Source organism: Varroa destructor, unplaced genomic scaffold (assembly GCF_002443255.2).
Source record: "Varroa destructor unplaced genomic scaffold, Vdes_3.0 BEIS01000004.1, whole genome shotgun sequence".
NCBI lineage: Eukaryota > Metazoa > Arthropoda > Arachnida > Mesostigmata > Varroidae > Varroa > Varroa destructor.
Window position 1 is genome coordinate 16,189,305 of NW_019211457.1, and position 23,842 is coordinate 16,213,146.

A 23,842-nucleotide genomic window follows, 5' to 3' on the forward strand; every position below is an offset into this window, starting at 1 on the left:
CTGTACTATGAGTCCAGTGGAATATAGATATCAATTAAACTGCCAGCAACAGTATTTTCACAATAAAGTAATTTTTTCCACGTGTAAAATACCTTAAGCTTTACAGAGGTACACAAACAACATTACATATACTGTGTCCCCATGGACTGAACCACCTTTAAGACCTGGTACAATTTCTCGTTGTTTCATTTTTGATCCCATACGATTTGAAAACACATATATGATAATTGTCTATTGAGAACGGTGCTCGCTGTCCCATAAACATATTTATCATGGGAATTTAACCAGTTCAAACCGTAACGTTCTAAAAAAGCACAAAGTAACTTGAAGTAACTGGAAAGTAATTCATGTTTGTAGGAATATATTTGTTCATAGTTCACAGTAATTTTTTTTAATAGTTTATATTTTACAGTTTGCAATAGCCAGTAATCCCACAAGCCTTGAAAACCTGAAGGAATGAAGTAATTAGTTCAACTTCGATAAAAAGGTGGCATTTTTACCTAAATAAACGATGACTAAGTCGAGAACAAAGATATACCGTGACGTACTATAAAAGAGACATGTAATAGCCGAGGTCTTGATTATTCGGAGCGACGAATCTGCTTCTTTAAAGCAATCAATTAAAGTAATGGGAAGTTAATAGCCAAAGCTTTGGCCCAGCAGTAGCTCAGTCAATCGGCGGACGGGATTGGGGGAGGCGGACTGAAAACTGGGACCTACGTTCCAAGACGTTAGGAATAGGCCTGCTTGTAATACACAATAGGTCTGCTCGTAATACCACAGTGTAACTAGGAGCTGAGAACAATCAAGGTAATACAAGTTCAGGATGATCGGCTGTCATATAACAGCAGCGAGCTCAGGCTCTTTTGTCATGTTTTTGAAAGGATTTGTAGAGTTGTATGAAGTCACTTGCAGCGTAGTGAATAGAAGTGCCTAATAATTTGTGGAAATTGAAAGCCGATTTTGGGCTGAGCTGGCCTAAGCATTCTAAGTGTTTGCTACTCGGCTAAGATGCCGGATGTCCATACTTTTACGTGAAGGACGTTTAACTTGAGCAATCGTACGGCGTTGAACTAAGTAACACATGGCTCGTTAATTTACGAAGCGTTGTTTGTCTCAACCAATGTACTTTTTATATCTTCTATTAGCCGTTTTGTGTTGTTCGGATTTTGCAACCATATCTCGATATTATCATATCTGTGGCTATAATAGTTTGCACGAAAATTTCCAGTAATAGTTCTTTCAACATCTAGCTGAACTCAGACTGATGAGAGCCTGTTATAATGTGATTGCACATATGCACACACACAAACATAAGCGTAGATTCCATAAACAAAACCTTTGTATGCACGAGCATAACGTAAACATCCTTTTCTAATCCCCCAATCAAGGGTAGTGCTGACGGTGCGGTATTCTTACGTCAACAGCTTATTGCTCCACTAAACTAGTTACAGTGCCAAGTCTGACGCATGTTCATATATAAATATGTACACGTGACATTGCATATGTGATATATGTTACGTACGCTGAAGTTGGGTCTATGATCAACATTACATTTTTTCTTTAATAAGCATCGAATCGAAGCTAGTCCTTGATATCGTGACGCTCGATCGCATCTGCAGAAGTTAGCTTTTTCCAACTGACACTTAACATAATAAAACTTAAGCTTTTTCGGTCATCATAAATATTTCTGATACTGTTACCTGCCGCTTTTGTGTTGCCTGGACTGACACTGATCACCAGCTTTTAGGCACTTCACGATTCAGTTCACGTATGATTCCGTTAAGTCCGCAAGGAAACTCTTCAAGAAGTGTCTTTATTCATTCGCCAGATTAGCGTGAGTGTCACACAAATAAAACAGATCATTCGTGGAGTCACAATTTCCTGTGCTTGCTATGTGTCTATTTTCTGCCCGCTGTATGCGAAAGTTATCGTTGTTCCTTTATTTGCTAGTTTTATTTTGTATTATGCTAAAAATACACTTCATCTCACAGATACGCTAGTGAACGCTACTGGAAGGTTGACACATTTAAGTATTTTTGCTTTCATTACCCGCCAAAAACTTCTCCCGTTCGAAGAGTTCACTTCCACTGGCGACAATCGCTTTCGACCATAACTCAGCATCTAGCATAGAGCAACGCCTAGCAAATAAACCAGTCAGCTTGAAACGTCTATAGCGCTGTTTCCATTACGTTAGATGTTAACGATTTCGAACACATGGGTGTCGCCATCTTTGTTTGTCGATGCGGTTCGCTTTCAGCGGCGCGCAGTCAACCATCTATCCGCCATACCTACGGCACTTCTTTTCAATAACCAGCAAGCCAAAAAAACAACAGCTCTCTTCGAATGAACGCATCTCCCGTCGAAGCACCAAGCTCAAACACATTCAGTTTGTTATCGGCCGCTGCGCGCGCATCGAAACAAGCGCAACAGCGCGTTCAGTTTGAATGTATGGCGGTGCAACCGGATGTCAGATGCGCCAGGGGTTGGGTGGCCGACACACACTGCGTGAGTGTTTGAGCCTGTGTCCTGGCTGCTTCTATGTGTATGGGTGCCGTCGGCTCGGCAGCCGTGTGCGCGTGAGTTCCTTCTTCTGACTGTGAGTGCCTCTCTGGCCCACTAACCAGTGAGCAGGCCTACGGTCGAGGCAGTGTGCCGGCACTGTGCCCCGCGGCCCTCCTGCTTGTGACTGACTTGAAGCAGGGCGCGGGGTCCGTCCTCCGGTTAACGCAAGACATAGCGAAACCAGAGCGGTTAGTGGCAAAGTAGTGGCCGGTGAGAATACGAACAGAGATAGGGAGATCAAGACCGAAAGTTGAGCCTGAGGTACGTACGCCTGCAACCAAGCGGTCTAGCGAAAGCGGGCACGCGCACACAGGGAAAAAATGGCTCCCTCGTCGTCGAGCCGCCAAACCATATAGAGGCTCTATACTGCTACTGGCTGTACGCTTGGATACTATTGCTGGCGCTGCTGCAAGACCTGACAGGCTTTCGTCGACTGGACACAGAGTCAGGGGTAAATAGCGAGCGCGCGACTCTTCGCCCTCGAGCGGACAGCAGGCGCCGCTAACTCGGATGGACTCGGGGAGGGTGAGGTGCTCCTTCAATGCGCTCCTTTCTGTCAAAGTATTGTTGTCATGTGAGCCGCGTCGGTTTCGTATTTGTGCTCGTAGCGCTGTGATGTGCTCACGTTGGATTTTCGCGCGATACTTCGCACACGTGAGTACGGTCTTACGTAGAGTAACGTAGTGCCAGAGCATTGATGTGAGTGGCCACAACAGCTTTTGTGTGAAGTGGCTTTGGCATAGTGGAAAAGAGGATGCGGATAGTTGACGACGATAATGTTCATCCATGGCTAATATGAAAAATTTGCTTACACATTTAATAATCACAGTAAAGCGTCGTGTGTTGCTTGCGTGCCGTCCAACCGATCTTGAAGGTGTGACGATTTTGGTGTTTTTCTACGCAGTGCGAACGAGCTATTGTCATGGGGCAATATGATAACACTGTTTTCATCGATTTAATAAATTACGAATTCAACTTCCGTACAAGGGAAGTCTTGAGTAGTCAAGCTCAACCGATTTCACAGCGATATTTAAAGAGATTCATCAATGGTGCTAGATGTTTTACAATTTAGGATGCTGAATCGATTGGGCAGTGTGTGTACACTCACTGTTCAAAATATGATCGATTGGACAATTTTAAAATTACATTGTTTCGGAGACAAACTCACCAGTATCATTGCGAGCATTACGACACCCGTTCTATAGCATCGAATTCCGTAAGGATTCGATGTTCCCATACGAGAAGTCGACGACGTAGGAGGTTAGGAGTTCTTCGACGCAGGCGACGTGTTAGAGCTCAGAGCGCCATTTTAAAATTTAAAACCCCGCTTCGAAGCGCAGGCTCCGCAGACCCTGAAGGCTTTCGCCAATCGGAGCCCTGAGAGAGGTGGGCTTGCAATGGGAGGAGGGTCGCGCGTTTTGAACTCGACGGCGTTGAAATTTGCGGCATAATTTTTTCGATCCTTGACGCGAGGCCCCTGTGGCACTATGGCGCCGATTCAGCTTGTGTTGTGTTGTTATTGGCAGATATAGCGCGCGAGTGTTCGATTTGCGTCTAGTCTGCTATCTATCGGCAGTGGCTGTGGTCCTATTCAATACTCATTGTCGTTAATATTACGAAATGGTGAAGGGGAAATTGCCTCAGCTGTACACTGGGAGACAATACTAATAATCGATGTTCGTACCAAGATGATACTGTGGCCGTTGACCGGCCCACGTTTGTTTGTCATTCGCAGTGGCTACAGATGGGGTACAGCGGCTGATGAGGACCAGTCTATCGGACCAACCGCGTTATAGCTAGCTTGCGAACGCTTGGTACTAGTCAGTAAGTAACAACAAGAAAAGTATGTTTATTCCAAGCGTCTTATTGTTGCGAGTCGGGTGCTCTTCGATCTCTAACCCGGATCCTAGTTGGGGTTGGGGGTGAGCTTTGGGTTAAGCAGAGTTGGATGAGCTGCTGTGGCGGAAGGATGACGTTATTGGCCTAGCGGCAACTGAACTCAGCAATCGCAACGACAATTTTCTCAGCGAAATGAAACTAGTTTTGCTGTAGTTAGGATCGGGCCTGTTAGTTATATCGATCGGAACTATAGTGACTATACGAAAGAGGGTACATTGTTGAGGTACGCGTCTTGCAACAGTCTTGGGACAAGATACGGGGTACAATAAGCAGAGACGTGGGACAAACAATGACGTACTTGGGCAGACGCCGAAGAAGCTGAGTGTCGATTTGTATGATTCAGGCGCAGTAGAGGAACTTTTCCGTGTCGGCGTAATGGCGCGCACCTAAGCCGTCAAAAAGCATACTGTGTCGAAATAGATTTTTTAGGCGTCTTTTGCACGTTTTGCCTAAAAGTGGTTGATGTTTTTCGCCGTAGGTTTCAAGTAGCGCGGCAGGTCGCATAGTTCTGAACAGTGACGGTGATTGGCGGCTAGCGAAATTGATAGACCGATCGAAAAGGTATTCGTGATTTTCGTGACGAATACGTTGTGTGTATGTGCGCAGTGTTATCGAGTCTTGAGATGCAAAAGCGGCACTGAGTCCCGGCCCGCGATGGAACTTCGCTATGTAGGGAAGTTGCGTCTAGCATTTGGAACTGTGTTCACAATAGCCAATGTGAAATGCCTCTACTAATCCTAGTAAATCTTTTAGCTTGCTGCCTTACTGTTGAGTGAGTACTTACAAAGGAGAAGTTTCAATGAATTATTATATCTATAAACATCGAGTGGGGGGTCAGAGGAGCAAGTGGTCCCTTTGAATCACTACCTATCACACGTTCCATGTGTCTAGTTGACTTTAAAAATATCTCGCGTAAATGTTCCGTAAAGCAGACGATATAACATTTTTTTTACATTGCAGTTGAGGCATATGCTTTCGCTTAAAGCCTTATGTAAGAAATATTCTACTCTATTGTGTCTATCTAGAAAATTGAATTATCCTATTGTGAGTGTTTACCCAAATCGTCCACAGTAAGTAGATCAGACCCATATAGTATATATAACAACACGATTCGGATAGGTAGAATTCATTAATGACTTATCACAGACTATCGCTGTACCTATGATATTAGCCAGTCGATTTTAAGTAACCGATATACCCACATCGCTGTATGTCAACTCCGTAAGAATATTACAGATACGGTCTGCAGTTAGTTGCTGTACTAACGGATATCCCGTGCCGACGAAAAAAGCAATTTAAGGTATTAACAATTAGCTATATGAGCCATTGAATGCTTACTATTGTGAAACCGGGATAATTTTACGATCCTGATAGAATTTATCCGGTATTCCGCGTTTGCGTTAATCGAAAATTAAATACCCGGCATGTATAAAAACTACGCTTAGTATAATTATTGTGTTTTGTGACCGAAAAAAGTTGTAACATCTGTATCTAAAACGCTCAGGCGTCCTTCTTCTCCATACCTTAATACGATTTTGGCTTAATTACAATACGTCGCGAAATTTTATTACTGTTCAAGATGCTTAGTGCCTATGTTCTAATCTTTCGAGTTAAACGCCGCGTATTATCGTCAAGCATTCATTCATTCATACTGCTGATTCCCAGAATTAAAGAAAATGAAAGGACCTAAACTACTCCCATCTGTCCTTGTCTCGCAGGTAGATACTGTAGCACTGCATGATGACACGTGAGCCCTAAATGTTCCTATCTGGTCGAAAATCTGTCGGTGTTGATGCGCGAGTTAATCGTGGACGCCTCTGCACTGGTTTAGTTTACAAAAATATTTAAAAATTCTCAGCACGGATGATCCAGCCGTAAATTTCGTATATACTACAAGCTGGAGGGGAAAATATACTGGAGAATAGGAAAGCCTGTCGGGTGAGCTGAAATGATGAAGTGAAAGGTTCTTTTTTGAAAAAATGCAAAATTGTTGTTTGGGATTCGGAACTGAAAGCCCAGACTGTGATTTCAGTGCCTACCTATTCCGCCGCCGAAGGAAACTTACACATCTTCGAAAAAGTGCAGAGGGAAGCAAGCGTTCAAAACCAATGCTCTTTATAATTGTTTGTCTCTGAATTGCGTATGGGAACTAATGAACGAACAAAGCAGATATTTGAAGTACTCTATAATTTATCGTTATACAATGAGTATCGGACGTGATTAATACGCAAAAAAAAAAGAAAAAAATCACAAAACTAATGAGAAGCGCGTTAATGCGATTGTTCGCGATCCCGACGTCGTTAAATTGATTACAGACTAAGATAAGTAGAAGGTAAATAAAACATTACGGTGTCAATAGGAGCACTAATTAGTACACACTACTGTCGTAGAATAAGGAAAAAGTATATCTAAATAAAACTTTATTGTAAATCAACGTTGAACGTGTTGTTTGCTTTGCACTATCTTAAGTAGATTCTAGCGTTTTGATTTTCTACTCGCGGTGGCGCAGCTGAAAGATAAAAGAGACACGTCAGAGCTTGCCACAAGCGCGTAATATGATTTACACACAGTAAACTTTAGCCTTTAATTAGCAATTAATTTGTATAATTGCTTTCGCATGAAAATTCTGCCACGTCGAGCTGACATCGCCTCGTGTTCGTCTCCTATACAGCATACGATGTACGACGACCGAGAAAGGGTAGTCGGACCCCTCACGGACGTTCCTATGCGCGGTCGACGTCGACGCGTTCGGTTCCCATGGCGCTCGACAGCTTCCACTTAATGTCAAATAGCTTTGTGAAGTAGCTTTTTTATTTTACACTGTATATATTTATCTGCGTGCGTCCATCAAATGGCGGGTTTTGGCGATAGAACCATTCATGTTCAGCACGGCTGGGGAGAAAGATGCATTCAAACTCATTTGAGCTCACCTGGCCGACGTCTACGTTGAAACGTAACCTTCATTCGCCGCGAAGCATCTTGGCCTTCGCTGGTACAACTCACCGCTAACTTGGGTTATCCGCATAACAACGAAGAACCTACTTAGAACTGTGAGACGCGGTGAAAATTGGCATTAATTTGTGTACTCGTATCGATCCGTATATGCATATATATCATACGTGGAAGGATTTGTTGGTAAATTTATACCATTTCCTTATTGAGAATTAGTGTGAGCTTCATTGATATGACTGTTAGGACATTTATCTGGAGCCTCTTGTAAACAAATACGTCAAAAAAGAACACATCGTTATAACGCATTACTATATGTTTGATTCGGCGTTGGAATGTGGGCATTATAAACTTGCCTTCCGCCTCCATAAACGCCTTTGCGTTTAACATTTTCTTTAGACAATAGTTCTTGTTAGTTCTAGCAAAAGCTGGACAATTCCATAAATTTGTATGACGGACCAAATATCTGAGACGACCGGTAGCGAAACAGTCCGCGTTGTCACTGCCAGTACAACCGTGTCGCTTAGATATCAGATAGATATTTTGCTGGAAACATTTTCTGAGCCTATTTACTCTATTGGCGAATGTTAACGTCGAGTGGATTTAACGATAATTGTCTGATGTTGGTGTCCTTTCCGCAAATGAACGAAAAAGTAAACTAAAATAGGCTACACATCGTCGATCCTAATCGACGACAGCGTCGGCCGTCTGATCGTCACGTTAATTTTCCTCTGATACAATTGAGTACCCATAACCAGAGAGCTTCTAATGAACAGCTTCGACATCGTCCTTTAACCAGTTCGTTCGGTTCAATAATCCAGTAAAAGCGTCCAACATTGGTTCATTTGTCTTGATGAAGAAATGAGTAACGCTTGCAATTTCATCAAATTACCGTCAGCAGCGATCTCAGCAATAGACGTATCATCTTTATCATCATCATGGACATTAGCTGTTACAGAGATGAAAATGTACGCTTCGTAAGATTCTGACCTTGAACACCCAGCCGAATTGGCTCTCACTATATGTATAACCAACACTAACTCTCTAGCCTCCTGTCGCAAGCGGCGATATAGTTGATTTATCTACGGTTTCTGTAAATTTCGGATTTTAAATATGCCAAGGTTGCTTTTACTACTTTTTTTTTTTCGCAACAGTCTGCACCAGTAGTTGTTCCTCCTGTTTGTCAGTCAGATAAATTCAACAGTCAGATACATATAATAGATCGTCTGTCAGATAATTCGACAAATCGGTTAAGGAAATCGCTGACTCGGCAAGGGTCGGTCCACCACGTTACATAGACATGAAACTGGACCTGAACGCAGGCCATACTAAAGAGTAAAATGCGTTAATGTGATTGTAAATTCAAACATGAAACTGGTCAGCCCTCTCGTTGTTTCATCGAGATGGGAAGGGGAGGGGGATAAAGAGAACACTTAATTACACTCTTTGTATATGATGTCGTATTAATGATAAACGCTGTTTGTAAATTTAATAACGAAGAATCGGAAAATAGACTGTTCATTATTTCAAATTAGTATACATGAAATACATTAGCACAGTTATCATTACGTAAAGTATATATAAAAATCTAGCGTTTTTAAATCTACACACGAGTACGCAATGTGAAACAATACACAAACAAATGGACTACACCACTGCTGATTGAGCTTCGCAGTCTGATCGAGCGTTTCCGGGCAGGTCGAACACACAATTTACGATACAAATAAAACTGACGTTACAAACATCGCTGATCGTGGCTCTAGATACGAGATCAATATAAATAAGGCGACCAGTTTGATAAATTACGTTAACAAAAAGGAAAAGAGAGCTAGAGAACTGCAGTTAAAGCCTACACTTTTCTAATTAAATAAGAAATTCCTGGATACATTGAGCCGATACAGTCATCTAACAGAACGCTTAACGACTGCTGGCATTGTTAACGTATCGCATACGGGAGACGTAGGAAATCGAAAAGTTAGTTAGGCAAATTTCTATTATGGAAGCAAAAACGTATAGATTAATCGATTGTCCTGTTCCCACCAGACAGGCACGTCGATCTTTGCGAACTGTAAGTCTCAGACTATTCGAGCCATTTCTAATTGATCCCTCTTTTCTGTTTCTTCGAGAACACCTTCTACCTCGAATGACAACAAACGGGACCGCGCTAGTGACATAAAAGGCGTCATTGAGAACGGTTTCGTGGCACTTGCTCATTAGCGGTAATTTCTTTTATCAGCGCTCGGCTGTTGTTCAAAGCAGACCTAAACATCGTCATCCTCCTTTGCAAAAATGCGTTTAAATTTACCCGAATGTCATCACAACAGGTTGAAGGCAGGAGTCGAGATAGCTGATTGCGTCCTTAGGACGACCGTTATTTCGCATGAACTGAATTCAAATCAATAGAATAGTTCATTTCTTTTCTTTCGTTCTTACATTCATTTGTTTAAACTAAAAAATCGCAAATCCCTCGAAGTGACGCAAAGCTTCAGCTTCAATAGCAGTCGTAGCCTCTACGTTTCTTCTTCTAACTTCCATAATAGTTCATAGTTTTTTGAAAATTTTGATCAGAGTGACCTACGTCAAAACGGACAGATCTGTCTGAATATTTCTTACTCATAATAGAGGAAATTACTGAGCCAACTTTCGAGGCAATGGTATATTTGCCTGTCAGGTCGGGTACTTCTGTCGAAATTGCGATACTAAACATTACGCACAAAATGACTTCACTGTTTAAAGAAACAACATGAAGCCACTAATTAAATTTAACCATATGAGAAGCACTATGCCTTTGCAATAAGTGAATAAATACTTTAATACTATTAGGTGATTTGAATTTCCCGCCACTACGAACTGTACGAAGAAACTCGGAGAGTTGGACTCACTATATTATTTAATTAACGTTATTTGTCTTCTGCATTTTACTCTCATGGCACCCTTCAGTGCAAACGGCGTCGGCACTAGCGATTTCCCAGTTTGTTCACGGATTGAGATGTTTCGAAGGTTACTCGAAGTTCTCCGTGGTATGTATGTCGTTGTTTTTAGTGGTGACTAACCAACATGAATGGTTCATACATTGCTCCAGTTTACGATATATAGCTATACAACCGATTTCTATGTCTCGATGAAAACTAAAATAACGAAGTTAAACGTGAAATTATAGTATGAACCCCTGGTAATCGACTCGTTTGTCAAGCCAACAACGACAACAGATCCGTTCAAGCTCAAAAAAATGCGATCGGCGCCAACTGAGAAGTTCTGAAATACTACATCTGCGGTAAACAAATCTAATATTAGTGATTTGGCATAAACACTGGACATGCGGCCGCAAGAGCGAAACGAACCAAAGTCGGGGCTAAATCGGATCTTAATTACCATCCAATATCAACACCTTAAAAACAAACACGGCCAAACCCCTATCACAAATATGGATCTCATGTTCTGAGAGCTTCGGTAAAGTATATATATAGTTATCACCGAATAAATTGGGTGACTTCTTCTTTTAACGTGGGTGTTAGAAACGTTTAATTTCTGGTCAACGAGAAGTTATTGATTTATAAACTTCTACAAACATTTCGAACATCATAGCGTATATATGTCTTTATATATATATAGCGTAGCCTTTATATATGTCGTCGGTTTTCTAGCGCAGACTTTGCCACTGAGCAATCCCTAAAGAAAAAGCCTATTGGCATAAGATTCGATCAATGAGAAAGGTACGTCGCGGGACATCTTCGTCTAACGTATCTGTTAGGAAGGTTTTCATTGCGATGATAGTCTGTGAGTGCTCATTCCTATCGGGAATGAAATTTCCTATTTTCATCAAACTTCTTCAACGCCTGCGCAAAATAGATGCTTATAGTAAATTTATTAAGTAATTAGTACCACTCACCGTGCTGCTGAAATAGCCCAATTAATCCTTTGTTTGAAACAAGCATGATGTTTTTACATGATATGTAAGTTCACAGTTATCCAGTAAGTACAATTATCTCATTAACTGCGCTATTCAGTTTAAATATACTTTCATCGTTCCAAACAAAAACCGCGTATCTTGTTCACGTTCTTCCTAGCACTATTCTTAAGATAGTTTTCTTCGATCCGGATCACCTTCATTGATAGCATGTTGGAATACAATTTTCCTATTTACAGCGTCTTAGGTTGGACGGTTGATTTACTAAAGTCAAACTTACGACTTAATTATATCAACTATAACTTGCCAGTGCAGTCTTCCAAACCAGTCCCCTGTTTTTCGGTTGATGTGACTTGTCGATGTTCTTAAATGGTGCTTTTGAGCGTCGTAGACAGTTTCAAACTTGCTTACCTTCTATCCGAATAATTTTAAATTGCGGCGTTAGATCGGCATTGAACCTCCTACGACGTTGCCTTTGTACATCGGTCCCTTGTTTATTCTTCAATAAATAGCGTTTTTAAATAAGTTTTCTTTGTTCAAAAGATAACCTTGGTCCATTTATAGATTCGAATATTAATTGTCCCCCCTCCGAAAGAAAAGGAAAGCACAATAAGAGAGTTCGGACGCGCTAAAAACGGTGTATACGTATAAATCTGTTGAACCGGTGTGAGATTGTCGTTATTATTACGCCATTATACCTCGTGTAGAAACTACAACTGAAATCCAAACCTCTATTTAAATAAACAGTTGTTTTGTCTTGTCTATAAATAATTATATGCAATCCATTCTAATCACTTCTATTGCTCATTAGTTTAACTCTGTGCGCTCGAAATGCATCAATATGTTGACTGTGGTGATATCATCATGGTATTGCCGACAGCTGCTTTCATTCACTGTTAGGTACACAACAACCTACAAAAAAATAGAACGTTATTTTTGTTGTCCTTTGCTATCGTCGCGCGTGTTGTTATTAGCCGGCGCGGTTCAGTTGAATAACTGAGTACCTGCACGTTCATGGAGGGTAGACACCTAAGAGCGTGTCATTGTGTACCATATCGTGCCATACCTTGATGCTGCTTAGTGGCCTCCAGCAGCGGGACGTTACCGAACGGACTAAAGCTGGTATCACCATCACCGATCGCTGCAGCAGCAGCAGCAGCGACGACGGCGGCGGCCGGCGTTGGCGGTAATTGCGCATAGAGAAATCCTTCGAGGCCGAAGTGTATCTCTCGAGACACGCGATAGCCGTTTTCGGTTCCTCGCCCCTTCGGCTCTTCTTCATTCTCCTTAGCTTGTCCTTTTTCGTTTCTAGAGTCAATCGTTGTCCTCGTCGTCGTCGCTGAATCTGAGGCTGAGGAATAGCGACGACAATTAGCAGACAGATCGAACGAAGTGAAGCAACGAAAGCAGCAAAGAAAGACGAATACAAACGCGAACACGAACACGAATGCTCTGTGGTTCATTTTCTCTTTGATTCGCTACTGCCGTTGGTGCTGTTTGTGTTGGGGATATCAAGTCGTTGCCGTCTTTGATCGTTTGTCTGTTCGTTCGAAAAAACTAAAGAATGACGAAGGACGGAGCAGCAACCGGGAAGGAAAAGAAAAGGAACGAAATGAAATCGTATACGCGAGCGCGGACGAGAGAGATGCCTAGCGACGAAATTACCAAACACAGAATAAGCGATACACACACGTGGATCGAGAAACCAAATGGGTGAGGCACCTTCGTTTTTACCCCACGACTTTGCTTTTGGCGACGGCACTGTTGTTGTTGTTGTTGGTGGTGGCAGCAGCAGCAGTAGCGGCGGCGGCCACGCGGCGGCGGCGCCGGTGGTGCTGCTGCTGTTGGTGTGGCCAATTCTGTTGTTGACTTAGCTTTAACTATTCAACTTGACTGGCGGAAGGACGAAATAGGTCTGCGTGGCGCGTCTCTAGTTACTATTATGATAGAGCATAAAGAGGCTAGGCTGAAGGGTCGCTGGCTGAACAGACGCTGCGGTACCAGCAGCGGAATGGACAACAGAACAAGGTCTCACGGCGATTTGAATTTCACAGAAATTGGCCTACGCATAATTGCTTTTAGTTAGGGGATAACGTTAGTACGCGAATAAGAATTCGATAGAAAATCGTTCGAGAGTAAAAAATGACAGGCTGACAGCAGTGGGAATCAGAGCGACGGAGCAAGATTCAATAGGGAAAGCAGGACGTAGATAGCTGGAAGGGACACCTAAAACTGAGAGCGTACAAATTTGAACTGAACAGGGGATTATCATATGCTTAGTAAACGGCGATAATAATTAGAATATAGGATTATCGTGAGGCGCGATCCGGTTGCAAGATGAAGTGCATCGGAAGTGCACAATGGAATCATAAGGCTTCAATGATGACTATCGACGGTCTGTCGTCCCCCTTGTTGGTTAGCGTTATAATGGCTATTTTTAACGCACATGTTTTTTCGAGAAACAAGTTTACGGTCGAGTGCAGTGTACACGGTGCAGTTTCAGTAGAGAAAGTTATACCCTCATAATCGTTCGGTATCACTCCTTCGTTGAACAGACGGGTAAAACTCATTCGTAGAGAATCATTATCGTAAGCCGATACGGCAGAAAACAGTCAGCCATAAATCGGTTGAATACAGAGGGGCAAAATATGTACAGTCAGCAGTTCACAGCATCTCAACTATTCGAAGTCTTTGCTCATTTGTGTGCGTGTTTCTGTATGCAGTATCTAGTCGGTGATGTCAGGTTTGATACGGGAGCGACACGGCTCGCCAAATCGGCCACTATAGTGGCGCGGCGGCTGAACGATTTTACTCGCGCACGGGTTATATCGGCGTAATAGCGAAAATTGAGCCGTTTGTGAATCACGATTTTAAGAAAAATTATGACTAGGGTTCGACTGGTAGACATACTGACAGCCGCATAGATATACTTGACCGGTATTGCGGCAAAAATAGCAGACTTCGCTAGCAATGGTACAGGCAACAAAATGGTCACCAAACAAGAAACGAGAGCTGACTACTTGTTGCCTGATAATTCGGTACTTCGCTACTCCGTAATGTTGGCACCGCTGGCGGCGCCGTAAGACCTACGATGACGACGAAGAAACAGGGGACGTAGGCGAAAAAGAAGAAAAAAATAATAACGATAATAATAATGGTAATATCCATTTAAATATCCCCGCCCCTCTTTCAGCGTACCCCTCCTCGTCAAGCCATTCTTTAGCGAAGCGCAGAAGGGCGCAAAAATTCGAAAATGCCACTTGGGTAGTGGTAGTAGGAGTACAGTTCGAATTGTTGCTACCTCCACCACTGATAGATCAACGATTGCTGTGAATTCGGGCTTAGGGGTCTAATTTTTTGGGGACCCGATGTATGATGGCGCCTGATGATGCTGTTAACGGCAAGTTGGTTGGAAATAGCGAGAACTACGATGAAAAATAGATTGATATTTTGTACCAGGCTTTTGTCACACAGTTGACAACGGGGAGTGAACGAGACGAAAAGCCGAGAACAAAAAAATTATCGAGTAACAATTCGATTTGTATGGAGCTTCGAAGAGCGCTGTTGAATCTGTCGATCCTACTTTTAACCGAAACGACAGTCGTTTGCCGGTGACGCGATCGGTAGCATTGTATTGCGTTATCGTTGAGGATTCTTTGACGTATCTGTGTTTGGGCGTGCTTTATCTGTTCAAAATCTAGCGGACGCCATTCAATGTGCCGCAATAATCAGAATTGTATGACGGCAGCCAGTATAGATTGAACGATACGTTACACTCATGTAGGACGGAAGCAGGCAAACGTTGTTTGAGCTCTTTGTTAGTACCGCGATATTCACGATAGAAGCCAACGATTCAATCGTATGATCTGTAATAAACACAATTTATTCGTCAAAATATCAATTTTGCATTCACCTTGTGAAGCAGTGATCTTTTATTTAATGCGTTTTTCGTTTAATTTGTGCGTTCAAAATTGATCGATGATCAACCTTATAACATTGACCATTATTAGTTACTATTACAGTAGACTATGTTACCCTCTAGGTAGTAACAGCTAATGTTTTTGTGAGAGTGGAACGTTATTTTGCCTCGTTCGTTAATGAATGAGCTCAATGATCCATAGACAGAAACGCGAGACGATGCGGTCTCTATTTTTTTTTTCTTCGCTTTTGTGTTTGTGCACTTCGTCACTCTATCACTGCGATGAGGCTGAGCAAGCAATTACCAAAATGGTGGTCGTTGATCACTTCATGCTGACGAAGGCCTATCTGCTTGTATTTAAACAATTCAATATTCGACTCCCAAGCCAATAGCAGCTGAGATCTGCAAGCGTGTTTAGATCTCCACGTGCGCGTCCCTTGCCCTTTCTAATTTTATTCGGACGAGCCTATTTGCAGCGAGGCATTAAATCGTTAGATCAGGATGCTATAATACTACAATTGTACTTTTACTATACAATATAATTATATTGATGCAATAATAAATCAGTTATATGGTATCTCGCTACCATTTCTAGAGGCACTTTGTAGACTCACGGAACCTTTACACTCTGTAGCATCGCATCTACACCCGTAGTAAGGGGTGACAGAGTTTTTTTCTATTATCCGTACAAAGAAGGGAGGCCGCTGCGTAGTTTAGCTTTTCCTAGTCGATCGGTACAAACGCTATGTGTCTAACTTCGACAATCTAATATTAAACATGTACGGCTGTGAAACATTCTATTCAATTTAACGTCGCAACGTACACATGCGGTTCGTCGACAAAGGATACCGGCCGTGGGAAACAGCCGCTGGAAATAGTCCAGAATTTTTAGTATTTATAGTATTAGCAGTAACAGTATTGGCCTACGTTTGTGTAAAACTGCCTCTTCGAAAACGATCGATGTTATCTCTTAGGCGACTCAGCCTGGCTATCCTTTGGGCATGCTCATTTGGCCTCTAATGTATTGGGTCCGTTTGGAGTCACGTTGAACCGACGCGTCAGGACACGATACCTTCGAAAAATCTACTCTACCACTATTACCAGATCTATAATTACCTTCTGTCAATAGATTGGTTGACAAATCAAACCGAGCTTAATTGATTTGTCTCAGTGTTGTTGATGGGCGAAACATTTCCAGGACGACTGAACGCTTGCGAGTTCGTATAATGCACTTACATAAAGACAATGTATAAACGATGCGTGACTAGCTTTACTCGTCACTTATATCACGTGTGAATAGGCTTTAACATGGTGCTCATTTTTACTACGGCTGCCTGTTGTGCCAAATTGGTCACTGAAGGGTGAGCCTCGTAAACATGGCCAGTGCGACGCGGCGTCGAATAAACAGTCTGCCACGATCAGCGGCGAACCTTAGCGGCACTATACTACGTCCGTCTACGATATGGACCGCAAAACCCAGTTATACAAGACTGGATGTTCGTTGAACGATTGCAGACTTTATTTGAATTCGATATGAAGCTAAAATGGTCGTGTGACGCATGGTGATGCTATAAAATCAGCTAAATCAGGAACGCTGTGAACAACAGTTAACAAATTAGTACTTTATCTAAAAGATAAAACGCATGATTGCTATCAAACGCATCTTTGAAGCTCATTTAATTTGCTCTGCAATTACCAATGACTCGATCGAACGGATCGAGTGCCTGACCCACAATTTTCAACAGGTGTTCAGTTTTATGCGACGATACACCATAAGCCCGACCCATCGCCGCTGAAAGGTGGCACCACATCCAAACAAGTGCTATTAATCTAGCATTTTTTAGAAACACGATCATCAATCATATGAATCCAAGTGCCTGTTACCCACTTCCCATCTTTCGTTCATTGGATAGCGGCTTAGCACCTCTAGTAAGCGTGTCAGGTTTAACGTGTGCTACATAGAAGCAGGCACCCGTCGGTTGTCGTTCTTTCTTCCTCAGAAGCTTCCTTCCTAGCCTCAAAAATCGCGAAGCCACTCTCCTTACCGCAACCAGAGTACCACTCCGCGCTGCTTCCGGCCCCTATTAGCTCCCTTTCGTCGAACAAAGCGAACGAAGTAATTTGAAAAACTACCCGCGAATTTTATATTCTTGTTGCTGCTGACGCCGCTGCTCCTCCTCAATCTCTTCTTGTCATTCGACTTCCTTAGAGAACACTCGAAAGCTCACAGCGTTGCGGCTGTCGCGGCATCGTAGATAGTGATGGGAAACTATCAGAGTTCATCAGATGGGTGAAAGCCAATGTGAGTTCAACCTATTACGAAGTCGCTGCGAAGCCAATGCGCGAGTTGTGGCTAGCCTAGAGCGACGACCGCCCGTCCGAACGCACGCCTGCCCGCCCGCCCGCTCTGTTGGTGTTGAGCGGGCTTTTAGCCGTTCTCGAAGGCTTTAAGGGGGAGAGCAAACGCGAGCGACTTCTATGGAGTCGTGTGCGCACGCTCGAAGAGGATTTCGGCATTCGTTCACTTCGACCGCTTCGTCTCCGTTGATTTTGAACCGCTGCCCGCCTCAATCGAGGATCCCGTGCGAAGCGTGATGATCATCGCATTTCGCACCCTGTCCACCTTGCCACAGGCCCGCCGCTTCGAGAATCCGAGTAGTCGGCGGAGACCGATTGAGACTGCTATTCGGAGGGCTGGTGAGACCTCTATTGAAGTATCGCTATCAGCGGGTATATTTTGCTTCGCGTGCTTGAGCGGCCAAAGCTAGCGAATCACAGGAGCCAGCTCTACACGCAGCCATTAAACCTACCGGGGTAGTTGTATCGGCGCAAAGTGGCCGAACCTTGGGCCGTTCTCTCCTTCAAGGTGGCTCAAAGTTTTTTAAACAGTATTGAGAGAAAATGAACCGCCAAATCACGGAACGATGTGTGTTGCGCTGGGAAAAAAATACCGAGACAGGTTTTTTTTCGAAAGCAAATATTGTGCTTCTCTTTTTACCGCTTCCCAGCCCACTGGGTTCGTTGTTTTGGGTCGTGGGGGTCGTTCAACGATTGGCTTTGCCTTCATCTCGGTCTACGCGAAGGTAGGAGTAGCTCAGAAGTGTAGGCGCGAAATATTTTAAAGCGCATTTGTATGAGGAGTGTTTTTTCTACAAAGCGCCGGCGGATAGTGATCATCGACAACCATGGCAACAGTATCGCTGGGGTGAAAGAGAGCCCGAAGTAGATAAACTACCTGTCGGTCTAAGCTGGGAATCGTCAGAGATCGGTGTGCCGGCTCGGTGCGTGTGCAAACCTGTCGCCCCCGTGAACAAGTCAATGATTTCTTGTTTGACTGCGATAGGTGGGAGGCGATAATCGCTACTCAAATTCAAAAACAGAGGGTGTGAGAAAGCGCAAAAGAGAGAGGTTCGTTCGAGAAGGGGTGCATTTAGACAAAGTTGAACAGTCGCGGAGCTGTAGAGTAAGTTAAACACGACAAGCAGAAACGGCAAACACAGATAACGAAACGTTACAAATTTCACTACACTATTGAAATATGTTTCATTTGTACATGAGGGAAAGCTTTATTCGTAAATAAAGCTTTGCCTTGTAAACTAGATCTGATAAGGAATATGTTCAAATCGTTATCGAACGGTAGATCTGTATAGACAGCTGTTATAAATTTAGGATGAAGCATGTCGTTTTTTCTACCTTTTATTTAAACTCAAAGTATCCATACATTCAATCGACCATTAGCTGTGATCAGCATTGCTAAACGCCTATATGGTACCTTATAAAGCATATATGCTTTTATATCTGTTCAAAATCTACCTAGAAATATGCTTGCGCGCGAGGGGCGCAGGTAGCCAAGCGATGGCGGCGGCGACCACAGAATCATGCATTTAATTATCCGTAAAATTTATCACCAGATTGCAACTCTTTATCTTGGGTGACACATCTAACATTGTGCTTATTTTCTCTGTATTTTTTTACCCACAGCTCATTCGATCTGTTAATTATTATGTTCAATAATAATTATATTATAGACATTCCTTCCTCGTCGCTTCAAAAAAAAAGAGTCGAATTCAAGAGTATCTTGATCGAAGCCTTTATTTTATAGGCGATTTTGTCGAACCGTAGCACCCTATGGCCGTCCAGAGTGAGCAAACTACCAGGTGGTTGAAGGTTAATTACTGGTTTCCAAAATCCGCTTCGACCAATATCGCTACTTCATGAAGACCTTACGGCTGTCTGTCACCGATTCGCTGCTAGCGACTTCGGGTAATCATTGACATCAAAAGCTATTTTTCTACGAGAATTTTCCTATTGGTTATGTAACGATTTGTTATGTCACAGTAATTCATCTCGACTACTCTGCGGTTTCTTTATCGGCTGCAGTGTCATTGTGCCTTCGGTGTTTTCATATCGAAACTGACGCCTATCGACGCGTGCTATCCGAACGTTCTAATGGCTTAAAATGTCGACGAGGACATATGTTTCTGACAGGGGCAAAGTATATGTGTTCAACTTCACCTTCTCCAGGTTTAATGACAACATATCACCAAGTTAGAGTCACTGTGTAAAGGGTCATAGAAAAAAATAGACGGTAACTTACTTTAAGGTGGTGCATTGGGCTCGTGGCTAAAGCGACGACTGCCGAAAAATTTATCGGCAAGCTGCTCTTATCGAGCGGTTCAATGTTCACGTGAAGGGGAACCGGCAAGGATTTAGTTATGCTATCAATTCCCCAAACGTCTGACCTACATAGGATATGTTTATATATATGTAACTTATTTCGTATCTTTTTCTCGAATGTATTGTCGACAGCTTGTATTAGATTTCTTTGATGTTTCACTATCCGAGGTCTAGCATATGGCGGAATCACAGTATTAATTCCCTCGTATGGCCGCAAATTATTCCAACCTAAAAAAGTGTTACTTTTATTAAACAACGTACGTACCATTAAAAAAAAAAAACAGCAACACACCGCATTTGTCTCTCCGATGATTTTACTGCTGTGTCGTTGGAGCTTCAGCGTAGGTGAGGACCTAAGCAATCATTCTGAGACGCCAACATGACAACGAGGACAGCATCAGCAAAGATTAGTTCGGCGCAACTTTTAATTACCGAACAATTTTCTATTATTTTCCTGATGTTGCGGTGTCTGCAAGCGAGTGATTCGACGTTACCTTTTCCCAACGTCTTTACGGTTCGTGCTCGTCCCCATTGAAGATCATGGCGTTGTTTCTGTTGGGGATGATGGCGCTCATACTCGCTTGTAGCTAATCGCCACCGGCATCGATGCTACTAACGATATTCGTTCGTATTTCTAGAAATAAGAACTTTCTAAATTTTCTAACGGCGAAAATGCTGTTGTCTTCGTATGCGTGTACGATCATCGGCCGCTGGCCCGATGGAAACACAGACGACGGTGGCGGGTAGTACCGGCGGCAATATTTGAACTGGTACTTTTTGAGGTTAAACAATGATGTTGTTGTAGGTCTCGTTGTTACTCTGAGCCTTACCATGGACGTCATATGTTTAGCTCCTCTAGATATTATGTACGCGTTTTGGTTCGCTTCTGTGAACCGGTACAAATAGTACCAAATATATTAAAATACGTACGTGCGTGTACGTGTTATACGGTAGCGCACAGCAATGCTTGTAATGCACTTAGGTCTCGTATAATTGTTACTAGACAGCACGTGGTATTTGTATTACGATGTGTGGAACAGTATTTTTTTAGCAGGGTACCCATTAGAGACAGATCGTTTTCTGCATGTAAAATCTCGATGGAAAAAAATAGGTTATTTTTATAATGGAATGATTTTAACGTACATCTAGTAGGGCTTTTTGTTTCGTATCAAAGTCTCTCTACTGCATAAGTCTGACTGACCGGGTTATGACTAATTGTTCAAATTAATGGTTCTTTGTATCATTTGAAGTATGTGATTAAGATGGCGAAGTATTTGACATAAAAAAAATTATGAAGATGATACAAATGTGTCTAGCAGCGTGTGCTGCCTTTGAAGGCCGTCAAGTATCAAAGAATGTAATTTTGTTCAATTTATCTCGTCCGATTTAGAGCAGATAAAAGGAATGCACTACTATGTAGAGATAAGTTGAAATTGTAGACTTTGCAGATAAGTTGGTGATAGCTATGTTATGATCCCTTGGAAATTACATAGAATACAAATCTGGAGGATAAGTTCTATTTGAGCGTGTTTGTCGACGCGTGTGTCATGTGGAAATTTCAGTCTTCGGAGGGCCAATATCGCGACGAACAGCAACGAGAGCTGGCACAGGAGTAAACAAAATCGTCGCATCCTATCTTTTCAACCTTTCGATATTTCTTCATTAATCGTTATTTTAAACAACGTACAGTATAAAAACAATAATTTAATTTACATATTTTTCATTCATCTTTCCTCTGATTCTGTCTTTGAGGAAGGGGCAATAGCCCCCTTCCTGTTTTCAGCGTAGCTCCCAACAACCCTCGGCTACAACTTCCTTTCAATTTTCCTCACTGATTGATCAGTGAAGATACGAAGGCCAGTATTACCTTCTATATTTAGCATCTTCAACAGCGTACATATATTTTCCTGCCATTGGCAGGCAGAGAAGCCTCGGGCGAGCAACGCCGCGTCCCATACCCAGACCGACGTTCCCCTGTCGCTATGCCAATACATCGCGCATGCACTATGCTCACGTAATGCTATTTACCAACTGGATGGACAACCATTTTTGTACACTGGCCACCAATGGCCCTCGAGTCGATAGATTTGCTCCTTGAGCGATGTTCCGATTGAAACGAGTGGAAATTCGGACGGGCCCGTATAGGATAGCCATTAGCGAAAGCCCTGTTCTCTGTAGAACAGTCGCAGAAGTCACCTGACTGAAAGCAGGTCTACTGGTTTTATGAAGGGTAACTCAAATGGAATAGCATAGTGCGATTTACCAAACGCTTCTCTCCCTTGTCTATCGGAACTGGTGATCTTCTCGAGAAGTCGATTTTTTTTAATTAAAAATCACTTCTTAATGACGACGACGGGTCTCGCAAAGTTGTCAGGCGACTATTTGTGTTATTAATAAATAGTAGGCAGTAGAACAGCGCCGCCATGCGGATGGCGGTTGAAGATGGAGTTAGAGGGCGTAATGCATCATTTTTCTCATTTGTTCATAAGGCACATGAGGCCGGATCGTATGACTATGTATCACCACTAAAGTACCGTATATAATAACTATTCTTAATAATATAATGGAAAAAAAGAGAAAATGAAACAGTAAACGCAAATGTAGTGCCGGATAATAGTTATATTATATCAATGCAATATAATTTATTATAGTAACTTAAATGATCGCTTAATTTATTTTTTATTGGTTTGTGAGTAAATCTGCACGATAAACGAAAAACTAAAGAAAACTATTGATTTATTTTTTATCTAGAATTCAGTGAAAAATCTGTACTACGTCATATCCGTCCGAATGTCGTAGTGTCATAATGTCCAGAAACTCACGTGCCTAGAACAGCGTGAATATGGTCAGTGGTTGGAAATCTGAAGGAACAGACAGATCAGAGTACCTGGTCTACTTCTGGAGAAGCAAGTAATAGTCGCTGGTAAGAGCATTTGGACTAAACTACACCGCGCGTATAGGCGTGTTTACGGGGGCTAGCAAGTACGCGCCTGGCTCGTTGATACTAAAGAGACGTTTGAAAATATTGAAGTACTACAAGCTCTGTTAAGCCTAGGACACATGTAAGGAGGTCTAGGTTCGAAACCTAGTGAAAGAGTGCCTAAGGCCAGTAGGATCGGACTTGAATCTCAAAACATCTTGCTGAAGCGCAGTATTATCTTATATTAACGGTGAGCAGCTGATCCTCAATAGTGTGTGTATTTTCTAACTCGAATTACATGACAAGGAACAATTCTCTATAAATATTCTGCGTAAAATTTGCGAATCAATAATTGGTCTTACACTATAGTGTCCTACTATTGCTTAGGCAACGTCTGGCGGTGCCTTTTCACCAGCCGTCGAACCTCTCTGATAACGGTTCTTTACTATGCGCTAATAGCATTTGGCATGCATTTTTTATTCACCGCCAAAAATTGATGGCCAAGCTGTTTTCGCAGATCGGGTTTGTGGTAGCGTCCGCGTGAAGGAGGTTGACGAATATTATAGGTTACCAGTACAGGGTAGCTCGCCTACTATTCAGTAGCCTAAAGGGGACAATTTTGCGGGCTGGGCTTGGGGGTTGGAGAGTGGATTGTAGGGATGTAAGGAACATCGGGCGTTCCTTAGCGTAGAAGTATTTGAGGTGGTAGAATCAGTATAGTCACCACGGTCACCAAGGAAGCCGACTCCGGTGGGAGGCAGTAAGCAGATCGCTGAGTCATCTTTAGGAGGGCCATTGGTCAGTTGAGCGCTTGTGCACTGGCCAGTTTAGACCCTGCACGACCACGGTGATGTGAGGTACGCGAGCCTGCGTATGTGTGAGCCTATCTGTCGTTTCTTGTTCATACGAGAGTACATAAGTTTGTACATACCGGAGTAGTAGAAATAGAAGAAGAAGTTGAGGAGAGCTGGAGCAAACAGCCACATCTCATCTCCAGTGGGTCCTT

At 42.7% G+C, this 23,842-nt stretch overlaps 2 protein-coding genes across 25 annotated transcripts in view; one reads left to right on the forward strand and one right to left on the reverse strand.

The window, feature by feature from the left end:
• The window catches only part of LOC111249558 (uncharacterized), a 214,974-nt gene extending 212,487 nt beyond the window's left edge, over window positions 1-2,487 (reverse strand). For all 3 annotated transcript variants that reach the window (XM_022803564.2, XM_086986855.1, XM_086986857.1), the window contains exon 1: window positions 1,704-2,487. The gene's annotated coding sequence lies outside the window, so the exon portion shown is untranslated. The remainder of the gene's footprint in view (window positions 1-1,703) is intronic.
• LOC111248900 (uncharacterized) overlaps window positions 2,469-23,842 on the forward strand; it is a 154,752-nt gene continuing 133,378 nt past the window's right edge. For 4 of the 22 annotated variants that reach the window (XR_015326248.1, XM_086986840.1, XM_086986841.1 and 1 more), the window contains exon 1: window positions 2,469-3,219. The gene's annotated coding sequence lies outside the window, so the exon portion shown is untranslated. Of the gene's footprint in view, window positions 5,237-5,690; window positions 6,899-23,842 lie in introns of those variants that run through there. The other 18 variants (XR_015326242.1, XR_015326244.1, XR_015326243.1 and 15 more) reach the window with 13 other exon arrangements.